Source organism: Phalacrocorax aristotelis, chromosome 5 (genome assembly GCF_949628215.1).
Source record: "Phalacrocorax aristotelis chromosome 5, bGulAri2.1, whole genome shotgun sequence".
NCBI classification, from domain to species: Eukaryota; Metazoa; Chordata; class Aves; order Suliformes; family Phalacrocoracidae; genus Phalacrocorax; species Phalacrocorax aristotelis.
The window spans coordinates 46343922-46363066 of record NC_134280.1 but is presented as its reverse complement, the minus strand read 5'-3'; the positions used below and the strand labels follow the sequence as shown (position 1 = coordinate 46363066).

Sequence of the window (19145 nt, the reverse complement as noted above, 5' to 3'; positions counted from 1 at the left end):
AGGAGATGTATTGGTAAGCGACCTTCAGTTACAGAGATATAAAATCTAAGTAACCTCAGTCACTTCACTGGAGTCATTCAAGACTTAAACTGACAGAAAAGAGGAAGGAATATCCTCCTCGTTGCATCCTCTTTATCCTGGTTAGAATAACACAGCCTCAACTTGTACCTCCTGTCTGCAGTAGAAAATATGGTTTTCCGTCAAACTGAATAGTATTTTGGTGTTTAGCTCACTTGACATAGTCTCTGTCAAAGACGAACACTTTTTCTTTTTGAACTTACAAGCCTGCTTTGCGATGTTTCCAATATGCGCATTAAAATCCGTTGGGCCGCATCACATTGTAGCCCTAGCATGCCGAGATAATATCAAGAGGGATGTTTCCTTAAGAACAAATGGTGAAATAATTCATGATAAACAACATCAAAATGTTTAAAAATAGATCTGACTACTGAGCTTAAAACTCGTTTGTTTCTTACATATATAATGAAGGTTAGTTACAAATGTTTACATGATTTTTAAAAATTAATCTTACAAGGCCATTTTGGCCACTCGGTGCTTGCTGCCCTGGGCTGCTTAGAGCCTGGGAATGCGAGGAGGTGGAGGAGTGAGCTGGCCAGTCTAGCTTCACCGTTCAACACGACCAAAGTGCATGAACAAACAGATACTACGAGCTGTGAAATGCAAATGAACTTGTAAAAATTGCTCTCTTTAGCAGTTCAGTATGGTAACAAAGGTAAGGAAGCTATTTAAAACATATATCTTAACTAAAACATTTACCTTAACATTGCTTTTGAAAAAAGCAATGTAAACATACCTGCCAAGTCAATTTTAAAAGATAAGTTCTGTTTTGCCATGAGGGAGGAAACCAGATACTGGATGGGGAGACAGTTTCATCAGTGGGGACTGACATAAAGGTAAGCAGGTCTTCTCTGTATAACTTTAACGACAATGTTTCCCCCTACCCTGTCCATTACCAACAGATGCAAAGGGCGATACACCTCCAACCAGTGAAGTTAGTGGAGTTTTGGGTGGGTTCAGAAGGGCTGGCTCTGGCAGACTTCTGCTAGAAAGGGGAAAAGTGCAGGTTCTGTGACACAGCTTTTGTAAATAAATACCTAAACTAGTGTAATTTGGCAGCTAAGTACTTCCTTAAACGCTAACATCAAGATGGAGGCTAAACAGTAAGTAATAAGAAAAAAATGTGCTAGTAGAAAACTCCTCTTTCCTAATACAAAAAATTGGAGAAAATACATTGTAATGTACATGAAAAATGTGTTTTGCTTTTTTGAAGGAAAGAGTGTGTGTGAAGAAAACTGTTTGAGCTAAGTTTAAGGAAAAGATTTCTGAATGTAGTAACAGTCAAGAAAATGACTGTGCAAGGTTTTGCATACATCTCTAGTTTACTCTAACCAGGGAAAAACTGATTCTTCTGCAGAGTGCAGACAAACGAGTAGCACTCTGCAGGTTTGGGCTGGGGCTCTGTGTGGGTGACGTGTTGGCCCTCAGCACAGGAAGTGATTTCACAGAGTTAGGTGGTAACTTTTTAAACAGGTTATTACCCACATTTCAGCCCCCAAGAACTGAAAATCAAGGTACATCTTACCACCTCTCATAATGTTTATTGCTGATCTCTGTGCTCCAGTCGTTAAGAGGTCATGATGCTTTACCAGGCAGACTGAAGTCCCACTCTCTGTATCTTGTACAGGTAGTTTGGCAGTGTTAGAATAATAAAAGTACATGCAATGGACCTGAATCCTTACTGGTGCACGTGAGAGAAGCTACTCAATTCATTGCAGCTGCAGATGTTCACACCAGCAATTTTGGCTTTAGTTTGTCAGTAAAATGGGAGATCTTTGCTCTTAGAATGCCTGAAAGTTTTCCACTGTGGGTCAGTACTGTATACTCTAATTTAACATATTGCATTTATATGTAGGGAACTGAATGCACGTGCTAGGAATGGGTAGGTTTTTGCTGTCACTCTTCTGGAAGACACATGCCATAAACCTGCAGCAAGGAGTTAACAGTACTGGGGGATAATCATAGAACAGTTGCTGATCCCAGTGGATTTCAGCAGATCAGACCCCAAGAGGCTTTTGTGAGCAGACCCCAAGAGGATGGTGCAGATGTTGTGCATTGGGCTTTCAGTTGTGGGTTTTTTTTAAAAAACAGTTAATGGCTGTTGACTTTAGCAGAAAAAGTGTATTAAAAATGATATTTGCTGCTTAATGCAGAATGTTTTAACTTTTCAGAAGGTAGTTTGTACTCGTCTCTTACCCATATGGTCCTCTGGGCTGGCCACTTGCACGAGAGGCTTTTTGCAGGTGAGAATGTAAGAGTACAGCAAAGACGACATGCCTGAGATCGTGCAGTCAGTGGGAGAGCTATGCAAAAGAATGCTGCAACTGGCAGCAGACCAAACTGTGACCATTAGATTCTGATTAAGTTATAGACCTTTTAAAAAACAAAATCTGTGAGTAAGGTGTATAGTTAACCCTTTGGAAGTGGGGACTTTTAAAAGGGAGGGTGGTTTGTTGAGGGAAGCACTAATATATCATGATCTACCCTGAAAGAGCTAATAAAGGGTAAAATCAGCAACTCTATGGGTCATAATACTTGCAGAGCAGGTACTCTTTTGAAGCAGACTAACTCTTTCATACCTTGGAATAGTTACCTTCCACTTATAAAGCCACCTTTTCAAGATTAAAAAATTGTCTTTATTAATGATTAATGGGCTCAGAATTTGAACTTACTTTGTTTGCAGTTACAGAAATATTCAAAATCACCTGAATAGCACTAATTCTATTTATTAGTAATGCATTTTTTAATTTTTTAGAAGTTTAAAATAGGGCAACTTACTAATTACATTTTAAGTAAGTTTCACATCTCATTTAAATGAAAGTTTGTTACACATCTAGACTGAAATTTTAGATGTGCTCTTTTAATCTAGTGAGACAGTTTTTGGCTCAAAGAAGGGTAATTGTGAACGGAAGTGTTATCAAAGCTTTATTTTTGGCAACAGCTTTACAAAACTACACGAGGTGTAGGCTCCTACACCTTGTGTGGTTTCAAGCTCTTGCTCTGTTGAAAGCACTCTGGATTTCCTTGGATCGGGCCCATAACTGTCTGTGTCACCTCAAATGGAGCCATCAGTGTCTCTCCATAACAAAAACCTTGTTAACCCTTCCCTGCCCGGCACCTTCTCAAAGACTTGCTTCAATTCCAGCAATTCCAAGAACCAGTAGTAGAAAGCTTTCCTGCTTGGTTTGGTTAGTCTTTACTGGACCTTCCTGATTTAACTCCTTTTTTGGGAGAAAATAAAGGAGTTTTTACCAATTCTACCTCTCCCCTCCTAGTCCAACACTTGTGTATTTGCTGGGAAAATTTCTTGCTAGTTTGCTTCTTTTTTGGGGGGGAGAGGGGAAGCCTATGGCTTAACAGCATGTGGACCTGAGACATCAAGATCACAGGTAAAATAGATGGAACTACTAATTTGTCACAACTAAATACTAGCAAGAGCATGCACCACAAAGGCCTGATCCTGACTTAACCTTCTGTGCCTTTCCATTGCCCTCTCTATTTGACACCTGCAGGTTTGTGGATTAAAAGCCGACTTTGAGCCCTGCTTTTGTTAGTGCCCGGGTCCTGAGCCTGCAGGGGACTTTGTGTACCTGGGACCACCCAGGGCTGTGGGGCTCTGGAGCATCCTGCTCCGTCTCGGCACCACACTCTCTTTCTTGGGTTCAGAGTAATTTTTACATAAGGCTAAACTGCACTGCTTCCTGAGGGATTTTATAAATCCTGGGGGCTATATCTAAATTATGATTTCCAAAATTATTTTGTCTTGTTAAAATAGCGTCTATAAACATCAAAACTAAAGATGCTTTCAGCTCTTTACTGAAGAAGTAAGGAATAGCTGCTGGCTATTTGGAGGCTAAATCCTACAACCTCCAGTGCATATTCATGCATATTCATGAAAATAATCTCAAGGAACTCAATAGGAACGTTTCTGTGGATGAGGATTATTCCTAGTCATGCAGGTTAGCATAATACAGCCCCGATAGAACCTCCATTTGATAATGCTGTACTGCTTTCTCTCACAGTACCTGGCTTTTAAAGCTAAGTTTTGAAAGCAGTAAATCAAAAGTAAAAGTTAAAACTTTTAACTGCATGTTTCCAAATGCAGTATACATCAAACAACATTAAGTATTTCAAATGAATTAAAAAACAAGTCATCAAAAAAGGCCTTTAGCTGTAGTTTAGTTTGGGTTTCTTTTCTCAGACATTTGGGATCTGCTGTAATCAGTTCTACAAAAATTAAAATCTCCAGGATGAGCAGCTCGAATCTCTAACTAAATAAACAAAATGTTGCAAAGTAGAGTTTTTAAAGGAAAGAAATTGATGATTGGATTTGTAACAATAATTTGAAAATTTAACTTGGAAACCAGCTTTTTCTTCAAGATGAGGGAGAACTAGAAATAGCCAGAACATTCAGAAAAGGTAACTATATAAGCTTTCAAAGCTGCTTTGGTAACATACTGTCTACCACAAACATTATTTTCACATAATCATAAAAACCATATTTTTGACATTAAGAGAAATTTCATCCAGGTCTTTTGACCTCCATAGTTAACTTAGGCAAAATACCTACTGCCTTGAAATGTACTGCCTGAAATTGCTTTTGTCTGGCAAAAAAAAAAAAAAAAAAAAAAGAATTGAGCTTTATGTAGCCTTTGCTTGTATATATTACATATTGTGAAAGATTGACATACAGAGACAGGTTCTCTTGATTATCTAGAATTCAGACTTAAAGGAAATTAAAAATTAGAATAGCTTAAAAGTTAGGGAAAACTCTATAGGACTACAGCCATCAGTGGGCAGCTTTTTTTTTAAAGTGAATATTTATACTAAATGGCATCCAGTTGAAAAATCATTTCCAGGGAAGATATTTTCTTATATTATATTCTGGGAAGCTGGACTCATAATAGCCAAAGTACTACGCAGTATGCAGCTAAATATAAAACAAAGTAAGCTCAGTTATCTAATATAGATATAAATACAAGTATTTGTGAAATCTGTTTAGAGCAAGGGTGGGGTATTTTGTCCTTTAATATACACAGGAAAAAGCTGAAGTAGGACTATTTTATACTTTAGCCAAAATATCAGCTAAATATTTTTCCTTTTGCTGGATTTATTTCCTAACAGTAATAAAAAAGATTTAAATTATCAAATATGTCCAAAGAGTAAGCATACCTATTTGTTACAAAATTCATATTGTAAAAGTTAGGAGACAACTGGATTTTAAATTCCTGTGGACTGATTCTGTTCTCCTTAAATCAGGGATAAAATTCCCTTTGCCTTCAAAGGGAGCTAAATTTCATGTCAGCTTTTTAAATATGATTTATTAACTCTTCAGTATTTTGCTGAAGAATAAAACTTCACTGTTTCTTTAACATCAAAGAAACAAAAATTTTGTATTAAAATCTAAGCAAACAGGAATAGCAAATACTGTAAAAAAAGCTTTTAGGTGGTTGCTATTATTAGCCTATCAGCTGATAATTTGATAAAAATAATTGTCATATTTATCTACTGTTTTTCAGTGATTTGTAGGACTTAGATGTTTTACATTCTCCATTTAACATATAGAGGATCCAAAACAAATAAAGCCCTGCCCTTGCAGAATAAAGGCAGAGATATTTTTTGGTGATTAGAACAATTAGATCTAGCTGCTGAATCTAAAACTTAGTTTCTTAAGTATTAACATTTTAATGTGAGCAGTAGAAAATAAAGCAGAGAGGTCTTCGCATCAAGAAAGAAATTTTTAAAATAAAATATAGAAATTGGTCTTCCAGACATTTAAAAAAAATCTTTATTTGTATTTGAAAGCTTATATTTGTAGTTTAGTAAATACATTGTTTAAATAGCAGGCAGAGACAACCTTCGAAGAAAGTTAATTGGTAGTATTAAAACTTACAATTTGTACAAAGAGAAAATCATTTGATAAGGGCAAACAATAAACAGAAGTCAGTTTTGGGTTCATTACTGTCCTATGGATTCCTATAATTCATACTAATTCATATGACTTAAAGACTAAAATATTAGAACCATTACTTATCCTTACTGAATATATTTCTATTAAAAAGCTATGGTTTTTTCTTTTGCAAAAATTGCTACTGACTTTTCTAGAGAAAGGCAAAAAAAGTCAGTAAATTCGATCATAATTCACAAATGCTCCTTCTCTTGAAGCTGATTTTTTACTTTGAAAATACTAATAGGAAATTATTTGAACAGTTTTTTAAAAGTTAATTTATGTAAGAAGCTTTTTGAAAGTTACAGTATTATCTTACTTATAACTGCAGCTGGAATGCAGCCTTTTTTCAAGTTGAATGCTGTACATAAAAATCAACAAAACATGTGGATATAGATATAGTTACAATTATTAGGAACGTTAATTTGCATTGTTGAATCTTGGGGGTTTGTTCTTTCCTAAGGCTTTTAAGCAGTTAGCAATCAAAAGAAATTGAGATTAAAAAATCTGTTTCAAATCTTCCCTACAAACTTCAAAAATGCTTCTAAAGCTTTAAATGTGGTTTGATATATTTTTGCCTATTATGTATAGGTTATTTATAAATCTTCTTACGATATAAGATTTCTATTTATAGATGTTTCATATCTCATTAAACCGACGGAGCAGACAGGGTTACATCATACTTGTTTGTAAGTTTAACTGATACTTATTTAATAGAACAATGAACTATATAAATATTCTACATGAAGTTTATCCAAAGAAAAGCATTTGTAGTAATTAATATACGTTAACAGTCCCATATTGATCATGTGTCTGGAAGCTATCTTTTCTGTTTCTGCTTAATATTCTTGGAGTTCTTTTCCTTTTATGGTTTCCAGAATAGTGAACATGATATCCCTGTTGTTTTTGAAATTTATAATAAAAAAGAAATATTGATTTTGTTTTGACATTGAAAGAAATTACTGACAGAAGGAGATATGCAGCAATTTTGCACAAGTAACTTTTTGCAAATTAAGTTTTAAAGTCCTTGAAGTAAGGGAAGGAGTTCAAAAGAACAAAAGCAAACAAAAAAAACCCCCATATTTGAATAAAAATGTTTTTAAATGCCTGCTGCAATTTTTTTTAAGAGGGGAAAACAGCTTTCTTGCTTTGGTAATGTATTCAAATTCAAAGAATGCCATTAAAGCTCATGATGAGACTTCTGCCATAGAACTTTGCTTTTTCAAAGACTGGTCAGCTCCTTAAATTTAATTGAAACTACATGAAAGAATGATGTTTTCATGTACTAAGTAAATGTTTACTTTGGAAAAGAATGACTGCATATATCTGGTCGATGGAGACATGAATACCACAAAAGTGATTTTTTTTTTCCAACGAGAAGAATTATTTCCACATAACTTCTAAAACAATGAGCATCTGTTTATGACCATATTGATGCTATAATCAGTACAATTAGCTAGACTTTACAAACTAAATGGAAGGTAGGTATAGTATGATCTGAAGTGGCAGCAAGCTCAGAGTTGGCTCAATGTAGTGGCAGCACACAAATATAAAAGTCAGGAACAAAGTCCAACTTCTTTGACTACAGTTTCCACTTAAACACTACCTTAAATTTGAGTTTGCTAATTGTATGTGCTTCAATGAAATCATATGCTTTTAAAAGACATATTAATAGGCTTGAATATGACTATGTTATTAAATATTTCATTAATTAGAAAGTGAGCTCTGTAAGTCGTAGTGTAAGCCCAATATGGAAAACAGAATTGATGTATTAGTAATATACTTAATTCTTTATTTATTAATGAACAGTTTTAGAGGTGAATAGTAAATTCTCCAGAATAAATTCACAAATGCATACCTCTGTTACTTTTTTTGGAATATGTTTTGTTCTCCTGTCACACAAATTGTGTATTCTTTTTGCTCTTTAGAAATAATGCCAAAGTTGCTGAAAGGGTCAAACCTATTAACAGTTTGTTTTAAGTCCCAAAAAAATTTTCCAAGATTTTTATATTTCACATTAAAGTAAGGCAGATGTGGAATATGATTCAATGTAATCCATTAATTAAAAAATTCCCACTGATGAAGGCTCAGCTATAAATTATTTTTATTACAGTAAACCATTATTATGTAATTTGATACGAATTTCTTCTGTAGGACCCCATAAATACAAGACAAAGTCCTGCAGTCAAAACTCCTACTGATGATAGTATAAGATTAGGCAAGGCAGATACTGTAGGATTTTGACTGCAGTATCCTCATTTGTGGCTTTAATCTTATAACCAGAGGAATATCTATATCAGAGGTTCAAATTTTAATGCTTTTTTCTATTACAGCTGTCTAGATTTCTATCGTATTTACTAACACTAGTATTTTTGCCACAGTTTCATTGTTGGTGTATTTCAACTGCTTGGTCTCTGGTCTCTAAAAATCCATCCTGTCAGGATAAGAATTAATTATTATGGCTTTAATTAACTTTAAGTTTTCCCTTTCCTTTCTTCTCCTTGGTTAATTTGGCAGAGGGGAAAAATAGGACTCAAGATTAGTATAATTTCCCAACTCGCATCAAATCCTGTCTTTCTGCAAGACAAATTAATGGGGTAATAATGACATGCTGCTACTAGTATGCATTTTTTAACCTAAAATATACCATTAATTAATTTTATTTCACTGGAAAAAAACCATTTAATTGGCCTCAATGTTTATCAGAGGTTGCAAATTGTGGTTTTAGTTATTAACTCTTAGTTTTAATGGTCATTGTACTTACAGTATAGAATACTATTTAAACAGCCAGGCCTCATGCTTTTAAGATTTAAAGCAACCATTCAAATAATCTTCACCACTGTTCTTTTATAATAATGCAGCAAATCTGTATTTCGTGACATAGGGGTAGATGATGAGATGGCACTGTGTGCACAAGGGCATTTAATGGGAACTGAAAGGAAAGCAGTCAGAATACAAGGATATCTGGATTTAAGTGGGTTAACACCAAACTTCTTTGTAAATTGCCAAACTGAAGATACAAAATTTCAATTAATGTAAAATCATAGCTGTGAGGATGTGAAATTATAGAGACTGTCTGATCTATTTAAATCCAGCCAAAAGCTTGTCGGTGATCATTGGGCTCACGTGACAGCAGTGACTAGTTGTACTGCAGGCTGACTCCACATTGAAATGGAGTTCGGAGTAGGGATATGGGTGAGTTAGAGGTACAGGCTAAGCTTCATAGCTGGAGATGGGCCTGCCTACCCTCAATGCTGCCCAGCTCTGGGATGGAGACTGTTCCAGGTCTGTGGCACCCGACTGCATTTGCTCCGTCCTCCAGAAATTTTGGGTCAGGCCTGTTTTTTGTAAAAATTATTTGGCTACATTCTAGTGCACAGTGCAGTTGGTTTTAATCAGGTTGTATTTACCAGAATATTTCTGGGTACAGTATTCAATATTTCTGGGTTGGAATTTGTGATTGTTTAACTAGAACTGAAGCCTTAGGAATAGAAAGCTAATATTTTTTTTTTCCAAGGAAAAAATATTGTTGTGTAGAACGGACTCCATATAAAATAGATGATATGTCACCTAGCTGCTGGTGCATTTATTCCTTACCCATATGGGATGGAAAGTAACACGAAACTAGAAGGTATTAATGGCTGCCTTAAACTAACAATGGGTAAAAAGCAGGTGGATGCTGGTAGATTCACTTGCCATCTGTGGGGCCTTCACATGTGCTTAATTTTCCAAATTTAATAAAAATTAAGAATTTTTCCTGTGTATGAAGGTCATTCTCTGGAAGTTCAGAGTTCGCTAGTTGCACACAGATGTGCAATAATAGTGCAGTATGGGTCATATTCTTCAACTGCATGGTATGTAAGTGATGTATAAGCTCTGAAGGTTCAAAAGGGGGGGGCGGGAAATCTTAGCTAGGTTGCGTCAATTAAAAGTGTTTAGTTTATTTGAGGAGAGTAACAGTGAAGTTTGAATTAATCTGCTAGGGTGTTCTCTTTTGTTTGACTTTATATTCAGGCAAGTAGCTGGATCCCTTTACAAAACACAGTAAGACCAGCTTCAATAATGTTATTGTGAGAGACATAAAACATGAGCAAAAATGTCTTACCTTAACATATATGAAGTGGCCTCTTCATACTGCTTTGATCAGAAATAAGTACTTGGGCCCCCAACCACTGTTTACAGTATGTCTGTAATTAATTGACAATGTGTGGATAAATATCAGGCCCAGATTTTCTTCTGTGCCCTTGCCTGATTCCTCATTATTTAACTATGTTTGGGCAGCTGGAGAAGACAAGGTTGCAATTAGCCATGCCTGAAAGTCCTACAGGACTTAGACAAATAATGTAAACCTTTTTATGAAATTTCAACCATTAATATTGAGGGGCTGCAAAATCATATAATTTTGCATATAATTATTTGCATATAATTCTTTCCTGCAGTAAGGAATGTCCATGGGAGTGACTGACAGGGCCTAATTTTTCATAAAAATCTGTAGGATCATTGGTGTAATTTTTATAAACCACTTTTTTTTTTTTTTTTTTTGTGGGAAAAGATCAAAGTGACTCCCAGAATGTTTCTGAAACCAAAACACTTCAGTTTCTTTTTGTGGACGTCTACTGGATTTTGTTTTAGTCCGTCTAAATTGTTATCTCATGCTCAACGCTGCACTATTGGAAAGCCCTTCACTTGTTCGGTGTTAACAAATGTGCTTTGCTGTTTGGGAATGGCTAGGCTTGGTGTCCAGGGAAGGGATGGCTGTACTGTGTGCCCGAGTTTAGTTGGACACAGCTTGGTTTACAGGCCATGAATATGCATTCTTGAGGACTAGGTATAGTATGTTTCCGGACAGTCGTCCTGAGGATAAAAATGGATGTTCTGGTCATCCTCTGTTAGTAGATGGTTTCTGACCTTCATTATGATACAAAGCAGAAATTTCTAGCCAACCTTTTTTGACCAGAGGGTGTTATTTATTTTGCTAGCTTGTTAAGAGAGCAGGAGAAATAAGGGGTTTAATTTAGTATGGTGAGTTGAAGGTATGCCATTTGCCTAGGTGCCCTGGAATGTCAAATAAAATGTAGAAATAAGTAAACTATATTATTGTCAGATTTACTGTAGGAGAAATGGCATACCATCTTCCTCAAGCTGCAGTTGGGGAAGGACCTTGGGAGTGCACAAAACTGGTCTAAGCACAAGAAAATAGAAGGGCTATATGGCAATTACTTGTTTTCATAGGTGAAGCCCTTCAAAAAGGCAGAGGGAAATAGAGCAAGCTCATCAGCTGTCTCCTTACAAGCCAAAATAAATGACAGGTACCAAGGTCATGATACATTCTGAGACAATCAGAGTCCACAGGACTTTTAGGCATGCTGAGCCCTTCTTCCAGCTGAGGTGAGTGGTGCATAGTTCCTTCCCATTCTTTCACTAATAACTAATTCAGAAGGAATAATGCTTTTGGACTATGAGGATCATGCCCTGCTTTTTAATTGTAAAAGGGTACTGAATATATGGCAAAAAGGTAGCCACTAAATGAAGCGCTGTTAATTGATCAAGTCTGATAAATCTTCTATCATTCAGGCCATCACTAGGAAAAGTTTTGAGTTTCTTTTTTTAAATCTTGTAGGGATCAAGTGCTCAGTACCTGTGGTGTGGTTCCTTTTCCCGTTAGCAGGCAGTATACGTCCTTCCTTTTTTGCCACCTACTATATGCAATGTCATTATGTGCATTAGTGCAGTATTTATCAAACTTTCTGAATCTATGACCTCCTTTTGATTTGCCTCTCTCCCTGTTATTGTCTTGAATTCTTCCCTTTTTCAATGATAGAGACTATGACTCTGTAACTGCTGCCTGAAAACTCACTCACTTTTCCAGGGAGACTGGACTTGCTGCCAGCAAGCCAAGGTGGTTAGCAGCCTAGTGGCTACCCTAGATGCTTGCAGGAACTTCCCAGTCCCCTGCTGTCAACAACTGAGCTACTGTTGATGAACTTTGTATTTTCTAACACTGTGAATATCGCTACGTCCTTTTGCGACCCATAGTTTGAGAAACGCTTCTTTACCAGAGAAGTTCCCATCTAGTGAGGAGTTCCCTAGCAGCACAGTTTTAGAAGGTGACAGAAACCAGGTTTTTTGAAGGTCTGTCAATAGTGGCAGAGGACCTACATAATTCCATGACAGTGCAAAGTCCGTATCATCACCTGAGTTACAGCCATCTTCCTCTCATGTTCCTCTTCAAACAAAATTATTCTCAGTAAGGAGTATGGGGAATAGAAAGAGGTTTTCATGTTGGTATACTTGCTTTAAATTTAAGGAAAAAAATGAAAGTATTTTTTTTCCCTATATTGTGTGTATATTGTTTTAGATCTCTTGATCAGCTGGTCTTTAGGTAACAGTTGGAAAAGATTGTGCCGGAAGTCTATGGGGTTGCATTACATTGATTGCTGAAAATAGCGCCAGATGACATTTATAATACCTGCATTGTAATATTCACTGGATCTCTGTCAACCCCCTTGTGCAAACAGTACGATGCTGTCAGCTCACAGGCATGAGTAGGGGTCCTCAACGTGATTGGGATGCCCTCCATGGATCCCCATCCTCAGAAGCTAGCCTGGCTATTGCTGCACTCATCTTGGTCTCTCCTGTGTGAATGTTCCATTGAGAGGATCAGGGCACTTCTTAAGAGATCAGGAAGAAGTAAAGACAGCTGAAGTCTGGTGTATTTGAGACTGAACTAGAGTGAGAGAGGTAAAAAGTCAGTGATCCTAGGCTGTGCTCTCTACACCTGACACGGACACTGTTTGACCTGTTCACATCTCTGTTCCTCAGTTTAACCTACCTGTCATGACAGTTCCTCTCCACTACAATTATTATTAATAATGTAACTGTTACGTGGCACCAGGGGTTATGCCTGATGCCTTCCAAAACAAATACATTAAGGAGTATTAATAGTTGCTCCGCTCCTTTTTTCCAGATGGGAAAATAGAGAGGAGCAAGCTGCCCCTGTGATAACTTCTTCTACTGCAGCAGGACCTGTCAGAAGAGGGTTGCAGACTGTTAGGAACCCACAGGAGAGAGTGCAGAGCCCTTCAAGACTGCTGGCATGGCTAGGCAAGGCAACTCGTGTGGAGTTTTCTTCCTTGCACTTCAGGAATTGGTATAACATTAAGTATCTTTGAAAGAACACCAACCCTCTTTCCGTCATCTTTTCCATGTAACTGTCATCTGCCACACTCATAATATTTTGAAGGGTTCATTGATCACAGTTGCTGTGAGGCCTTATTATCAGAGGGCATTAAATAAATAATTAAAATTATCTGGTTATTTTAAGCAACCCAAAAAGGTATAGTAAATATTTATATAAAAGCCAGGTAAAATACAGGTCTGAATGCTCCAGAAGGAAATAATTTCTACAAGTGCACCAAAAGCAGCATTTAAGAGCAAGGCTGAGTTATGAAACAGGTCCTTTAAAGGAAACATTTTGAAACAGGCCATTGTATTGCCCTGTAATTATTTATCTCTTTGGTAATGATCCAGCAATATTAATTGAAGGGTTTTTACTGATTTCACGAGTGTCTGCTTAAGTTAAGCTTCATTGTATCTTAAAGAAATGGATACAATTCAGGGTCTTTGCCCTAAAAGCTAACACAGTGAAAGCTAGTGGTAGCAAAGTCTTTCTCCCAGGACGCTTCATCACTGGGGGAGATGCAGCACTGGGTGAAAGCCTGGTGCAAAATCTGTGTGATGGCTAGCTCCCACCAAAACACTGTATCAACAGCTCCATTACAAATTAGGAAATTAGGGACAAAAAAGTCTTAGACACTGCAGATAGGAAATAGTGAATTTCGACACTTATGAGGAATGTGGCTACACTGGGACATAGACGTTGTGAGTCTGTGGAAGTCAGGGTTGCGATCATGCTTTCTGGTAAACAGAGTCTTCTGTGACCCAGGTGGTTGTAGTGGTCTGTCTTGGTATGGCACTGAGGCACTTTAAGGTGTGGTTAACCTAGATGAGTGAATAACCCCACTGAACACAGGGGGTGGCTCTGTACACTTGAAATTAAGTGTATGTGTAAGTCTCATGTTGACTTGGCCTTGGAAACACAAAAGATGGCTTCTGGGGAAAGGAGAGGAGAGGAGGAGGTAGACAAGGAAGTTGGAGAGAAATTATTTGAGAGGACAGTTATTCCTGTCCTGCATAGTGGTATCTAGGAAAAGAGAAAATGGGAACAAGTGCTACACAGGGCTGCGGAAGCCGCTTGTGTCTAGATGCATGATGTGATAATGATAATATAAGCCTTATAAATGGTACCATGGTCTACTCCGATAGAAAAGTGTGTCTGTGACCCAGATGGGTACATGATCGCAATGCAATTCCCCATTTTTATTCACGTTTCATATGGTGAAATAAACAGTAGGGTAAATAAAACTGAGATATAAGTATTCTCAGAGGACTTGCATATGTAAGGTTTTAAGATTGAACTTTTGGCATGTAAACAGGACGATAATTTCTGTTAAGCAGCTAGTGACAGTTTCTGCATGTGCTTTTGGGACGCAGAATTTCTAGGAAAAAAATTGAAAAACTGAATGTTGCGTGGCTCCTATAAACCCTTAAGTTTTTCCATTAAGTCTCAATGTCTCAGAAACCCTTATGTCTACAAAGACAGAAACTGCAGTGCTTCGGTAGCTAGAGGAAGATTTTGTTGCATGTATACGCACCTGCCTACATACACATGTGAGTTCATGGCTGCGTTTTGGAGTCCATGCCATAGAGAGGGGAAGGTAATGTGGAAGTGAAGATACAGGTTTTGAAAATATAAATGGTAGCCTTTTTGTTTTTCCTTCCTGCTGTTGGTAGTTCTAGTTTCTGAAAGCATTGTGGTTTATCCTGAAAAAATTGAGGTTTACTCAAGTATATGGTTTGGAAACTTTGATTAAACAAGGTCCTGGTGCAAGACAGTAATGATTGTGTATCAGTTGGAGTGTTTCCTGTAGCTTGCGCTGGCACAAGGAGGAGAAATAGTTATTCACAATTGGTAGCAGGGAGCTACAGTGTTTCCCTCCCCATGCAAACTGAAGCAGATAGGTGCCCTCTAATTTCCTGTGGCCTGTGTCAGGAGGGGTATTTATTGTTAACTTAAAAGCATACAGAAACGTAAATGCAGGGGCCTTTTTTTCCACCTTGAGTTTGCATAGGAAAATAATTGCAGGCAAACATCGTATGTTATGAGGAATATATTGGTCTGCATATGGCATTCTTTTATTACTGATTACAGACCCAGAGGCCTGATCCTGCTGTCAGTGAAGTTAATGGCACATTTCCTATTGATTTCAGGGAAAGAAGGAGTAGACAAGAACCTAACCTGAGACAGGTGAAAGCTGCTCCTTTAGAAGGATGCTGCCTGTTACAATTAGGGCCCTGAATTATTTTTTCTTAGTGTCCTGGGAAAGAGATGGACATGAATTTTTTGTATTATAAGTGTAATGAGGACTGTTTAAAAATGTAAATGTCTTCTTTAACATTGCTGAAATGAAAATATAAAAGATTTTGCCAGTGCATGAAAGTGAAACTGGCTGAGAACAAAAGTGAAACCAACAGGCAACGTTCACTCCCCAGGCTGAGTGAAATCCTAAAGAGGTGATGCTGAACAGTAGATTTGAATTTTAAAATTTTCTTTACTTTTATTAGTTTAGAAAAATGTTGCTAGTGATCTGGATAAAGATTTCCCCTAAGGAAGGTGTTTTCTCTTCATAGTATCTCTTTAAAAAGTAAGAATTAGTTTAAAATGTCAATTTTTTTTCTTTATGATGTTAAGGGGCATCTCTATATATTACCCCCTTTTCCTTTTTCATGCTTTGTATCACAGCTTTGCAAGTCACTTGCACTTAGTATGCTGACAGGAGCATGTACTAGTGCAGGACAGGGCTCATCTTGCTTTACAAAAGTATGGGTGACTGTAATCAGCAAGTTCCTAGAGAAGGAAGAAAAAAAGTATCTTTAAAAATATATGAAAATGACAGTAGAATGTGTTTAATCTGTAAAACACTAAAAAGTGAGAGACAGTGTAGCAAATGGGAGAGAGAGACACTCAGTTTTTCCTGCCTGGTCTAATAGGATCAGCAGGAGACAAATGTACAGAAAAGTGGGCAAAGACCAAACAAAGCAACAGCAGACGGTAATAAAAAGCATAGAAAAAGAGAGAATGGAAGAAAGAAATGGTTTAGATAAGTTAACATTGTGCAAAATACTTCCTTGGTTCACATTTGTCAATGTCTAGGAAATCGGGTGGAAAAATAACATGTGCGGCAACAGACTGCTAAGGTCTAAGCAGTATGAGGAGGTTAAAACATGTGGAAGCAGAAGGGTAGAAGATGAAATAAAAGATTTCAACACAGGCAGATCTTTTTTTTTTTTTAAAAAAAGGCAGTTTAGTCATAAATACTATACCCTACGGTGCTGAGGCTTTCTGACCATGGCTTACATTGATAATGCTTATTAAATGACAAACTGAAGCAAGGTTTTGTTTTTTTTTTTTAAATATAGTACACTGTGAGTTTGTACCCATTATCTTAACTTTTTCTCCTCTCACATTTGTTTGGAAAAGTGTAGAGGGGAAAAGGGCATAAAAATGGTGTATAGACAGTGATTTTAGCTGGTATCTTCCTGGCAGGTGAAGGGAGGGGACAGGAGTCTCAAAACTACAGGCCTGTGGAAATTCTGCAGTGTCACAAATATGTACATGGTAGCACAAATCACGGAAAAAAGGGTAAAGCAAACACCATATTTATCCGAGAAGTTATTTGTCTTTTAAAACAGCGGAGGGGAAAGTTGCCCTGGGAAGGAATATCTCAGGACTCCGTCTCTCATGTAAATGGCTTTTAAAAAACCATTAGATTTCAATGTACGTAAAATAAAATACCTTTTTCTTTTTTAATATAAGATCATGCCATTTGCAGATTAAATGTTGCTAATGAGCTGGAGCATGCAGCAGTATACAGGCCTCTAAGAAGTTAAAATTAGGTCCGGAGAATCCAGTACTTTGACCACATATGGAGCTAATTTTTGACACGTGTACCTGACTTATCACAAACAATTTTGAGGGCTGTGGTTAGAATGTAATAGGAATTTTTAAAAATGCTTTTCAGACCAAGAGATACAAAGTCTTGTGAGGGCCAGGTAATTTGAATGTGCAGAAATGGGTCTAAGCATATAGTAATTTTAATCTCTTCTCTCTGATGTTACAGGGAGTGTGGCACAGCCCCTGTTCTGGACAGAAGGATGGCCGTCCAGGGGGAGCGAGCATCACTTCTCAGGTAATGTGCTGTTACTGACGGCTTTCGGCAAAGAGAGAAAATAACTTTTCTGTTTGGATTAAATTATGCCTGACCTTTTGGCCTTTTCAGTTTTGGAGTTTATTGACATTTCAGACAATCACAAATATTTTTGTTTTATTTTGAGAGAGGTGAGGAGGCAAAGTGTTCTGAGGGAGGGAAGTTAATGCCAAGTCCTTCTGAAGTCCAGTCGGTTGTGGGACAACAGCAGTGCTGACAGTGGTATACTGGATTTTTCTATTAAAAGTTTAAATGATAGGGTGTTATAGAAAGATAGGTGTATCTCTGAGCTGTGGTGTGTGTTTCAGTTCAACTCAGAATAGCAAATAAATTGGAAGTCGATGCTGTAATTTCTGGTTGATCAAAGACAGGGCTAAAAAAATTAGTTCTTTCTAATTGTACATGGCTTTTTTTTGTTGTTGGATTGACAAATATATCTGATGTGGTAGCAATTAAAAATAGGCTGTTTTGATTAAGTTGAAGGAAGGATACGTGTTTTTAAAGCACACTGATTAATTAAGCAAGGGTCACTAAATGGCATAGGATGCTTTTTGAGAAAATGCAATTCCTTGAGGTCGAATTAGTCAGTAAGTAAAATCTTCTGATTGGGAAAGAGGCTGATTTCTCAGATATTTTATACTTTGTGTAAGCTTATTATACACCAATAGAGAAAGAAGCTGTGTTAAAGTGTTGGACTTGCTGTTGTATTACAGTACATCACTTGTTCTTTCTGTTTTGAATTGTTGATTCAGCTCTGCTAATTTAGACAAGAGAGAAATATAAATTCCATTTACCAAATGGGATATTTGTAGCATTTTAAAAAGAGATTAAAAATGGTTAGAAGTCTCTAAAGTCTGTGATGTTGTTCTGTAGCCTTTTAAAAGGCAAAAATCTTAATAATAATAATAATAATAATGAGAACTCCAGTGGCAAAATAATATACAATATCTAAAACTGATATAAATTGCTGTTAGAAGAGCTTTGAGATTAAAAATACATGAAAATAGGTAGCTAGGATTTTGCAGTATTTTTCTTCCCCTAGTCTCCCTTCTTTTTGGCAAGGAGAAATGGAAGATTGATTTTCAATGTGAAAGGAATAAACAAATAAAATGGGAATGAAATGTTATGCTTGGTATTTGGTGAAATTTTTCTTAGAGTTCTTTTGGTTTTTAAATGTAAGTGCTGTGAAATAGTTGAGATCTCAAAGTTTGTAGGGAGAAAATGTTTTAGCATCTTTGTTCATACCTGGGGAATCCATTTTAGAAGTCCATTTTCCCTGTTTGCAAAATACATTTTTATTAGATCTATGTATTTGGGTTAAGACTTACTTAAAATTACTTAATTAGGTTATACTGAAATTCTAAGTGATTTAAAAAGGATTATGGTAATATGACAAAACATAACACTGTTCTCATTGAAATCCTTAAATAAAGCTCTTTTAACTTGCCAATTTTAAAATCTATATATTTGGGGTGTTAAAATAGTACAAAATATAAAAAGGCCGAACTCTTAACGAAACGTATAATCCTATGCCAGTGAGCAGGGATTTTGTAGGTACGTCTGGAACATGGGAGGAGGTCATTTACACCTTCAGTTTGGTTTTGAGCATTTCTCTGGGGGTATTGTCCTTTTTAAGACTTTATTATAGGTATGTAAAATACTTCTAAAATGCTTGTGGTTGATTTGTAAAGAGAAACTGTAGAGAAAGAGGTAACAGTGTAGGTGTGCTAAGCTAGATGGCAATTGATTGTGTTTTCCCAGGAAATTTTGAAAAATATACCAAAGCAAAAATT

At 36.7% G+C, this 19145-nt stretch overlaps 1 long non-coding RNA gene across 1 annotated transcript in view; it reads left to right on the top strand.

The window, feature by feature from the left end:
- LOC142057729 (uncharacterized) overlaps nucleotides 1-17281 on the top strand; it is a 67163-nt gene extending 49882 nt beyond the window's left edge. The window contains exon 4 of the long non-coding RNA XR_012660726.1: nucleotides 17266-17281. This is a non-coding gene — a long non-coding RNA (uncharacterized LOC142057729). The remainder of the gene's footprint in view (nucleotides 1-17265) is intronic.
- The last annotated feature ends 1864 nt before the right edge of the window (nucleotides 17282-19145 follow it).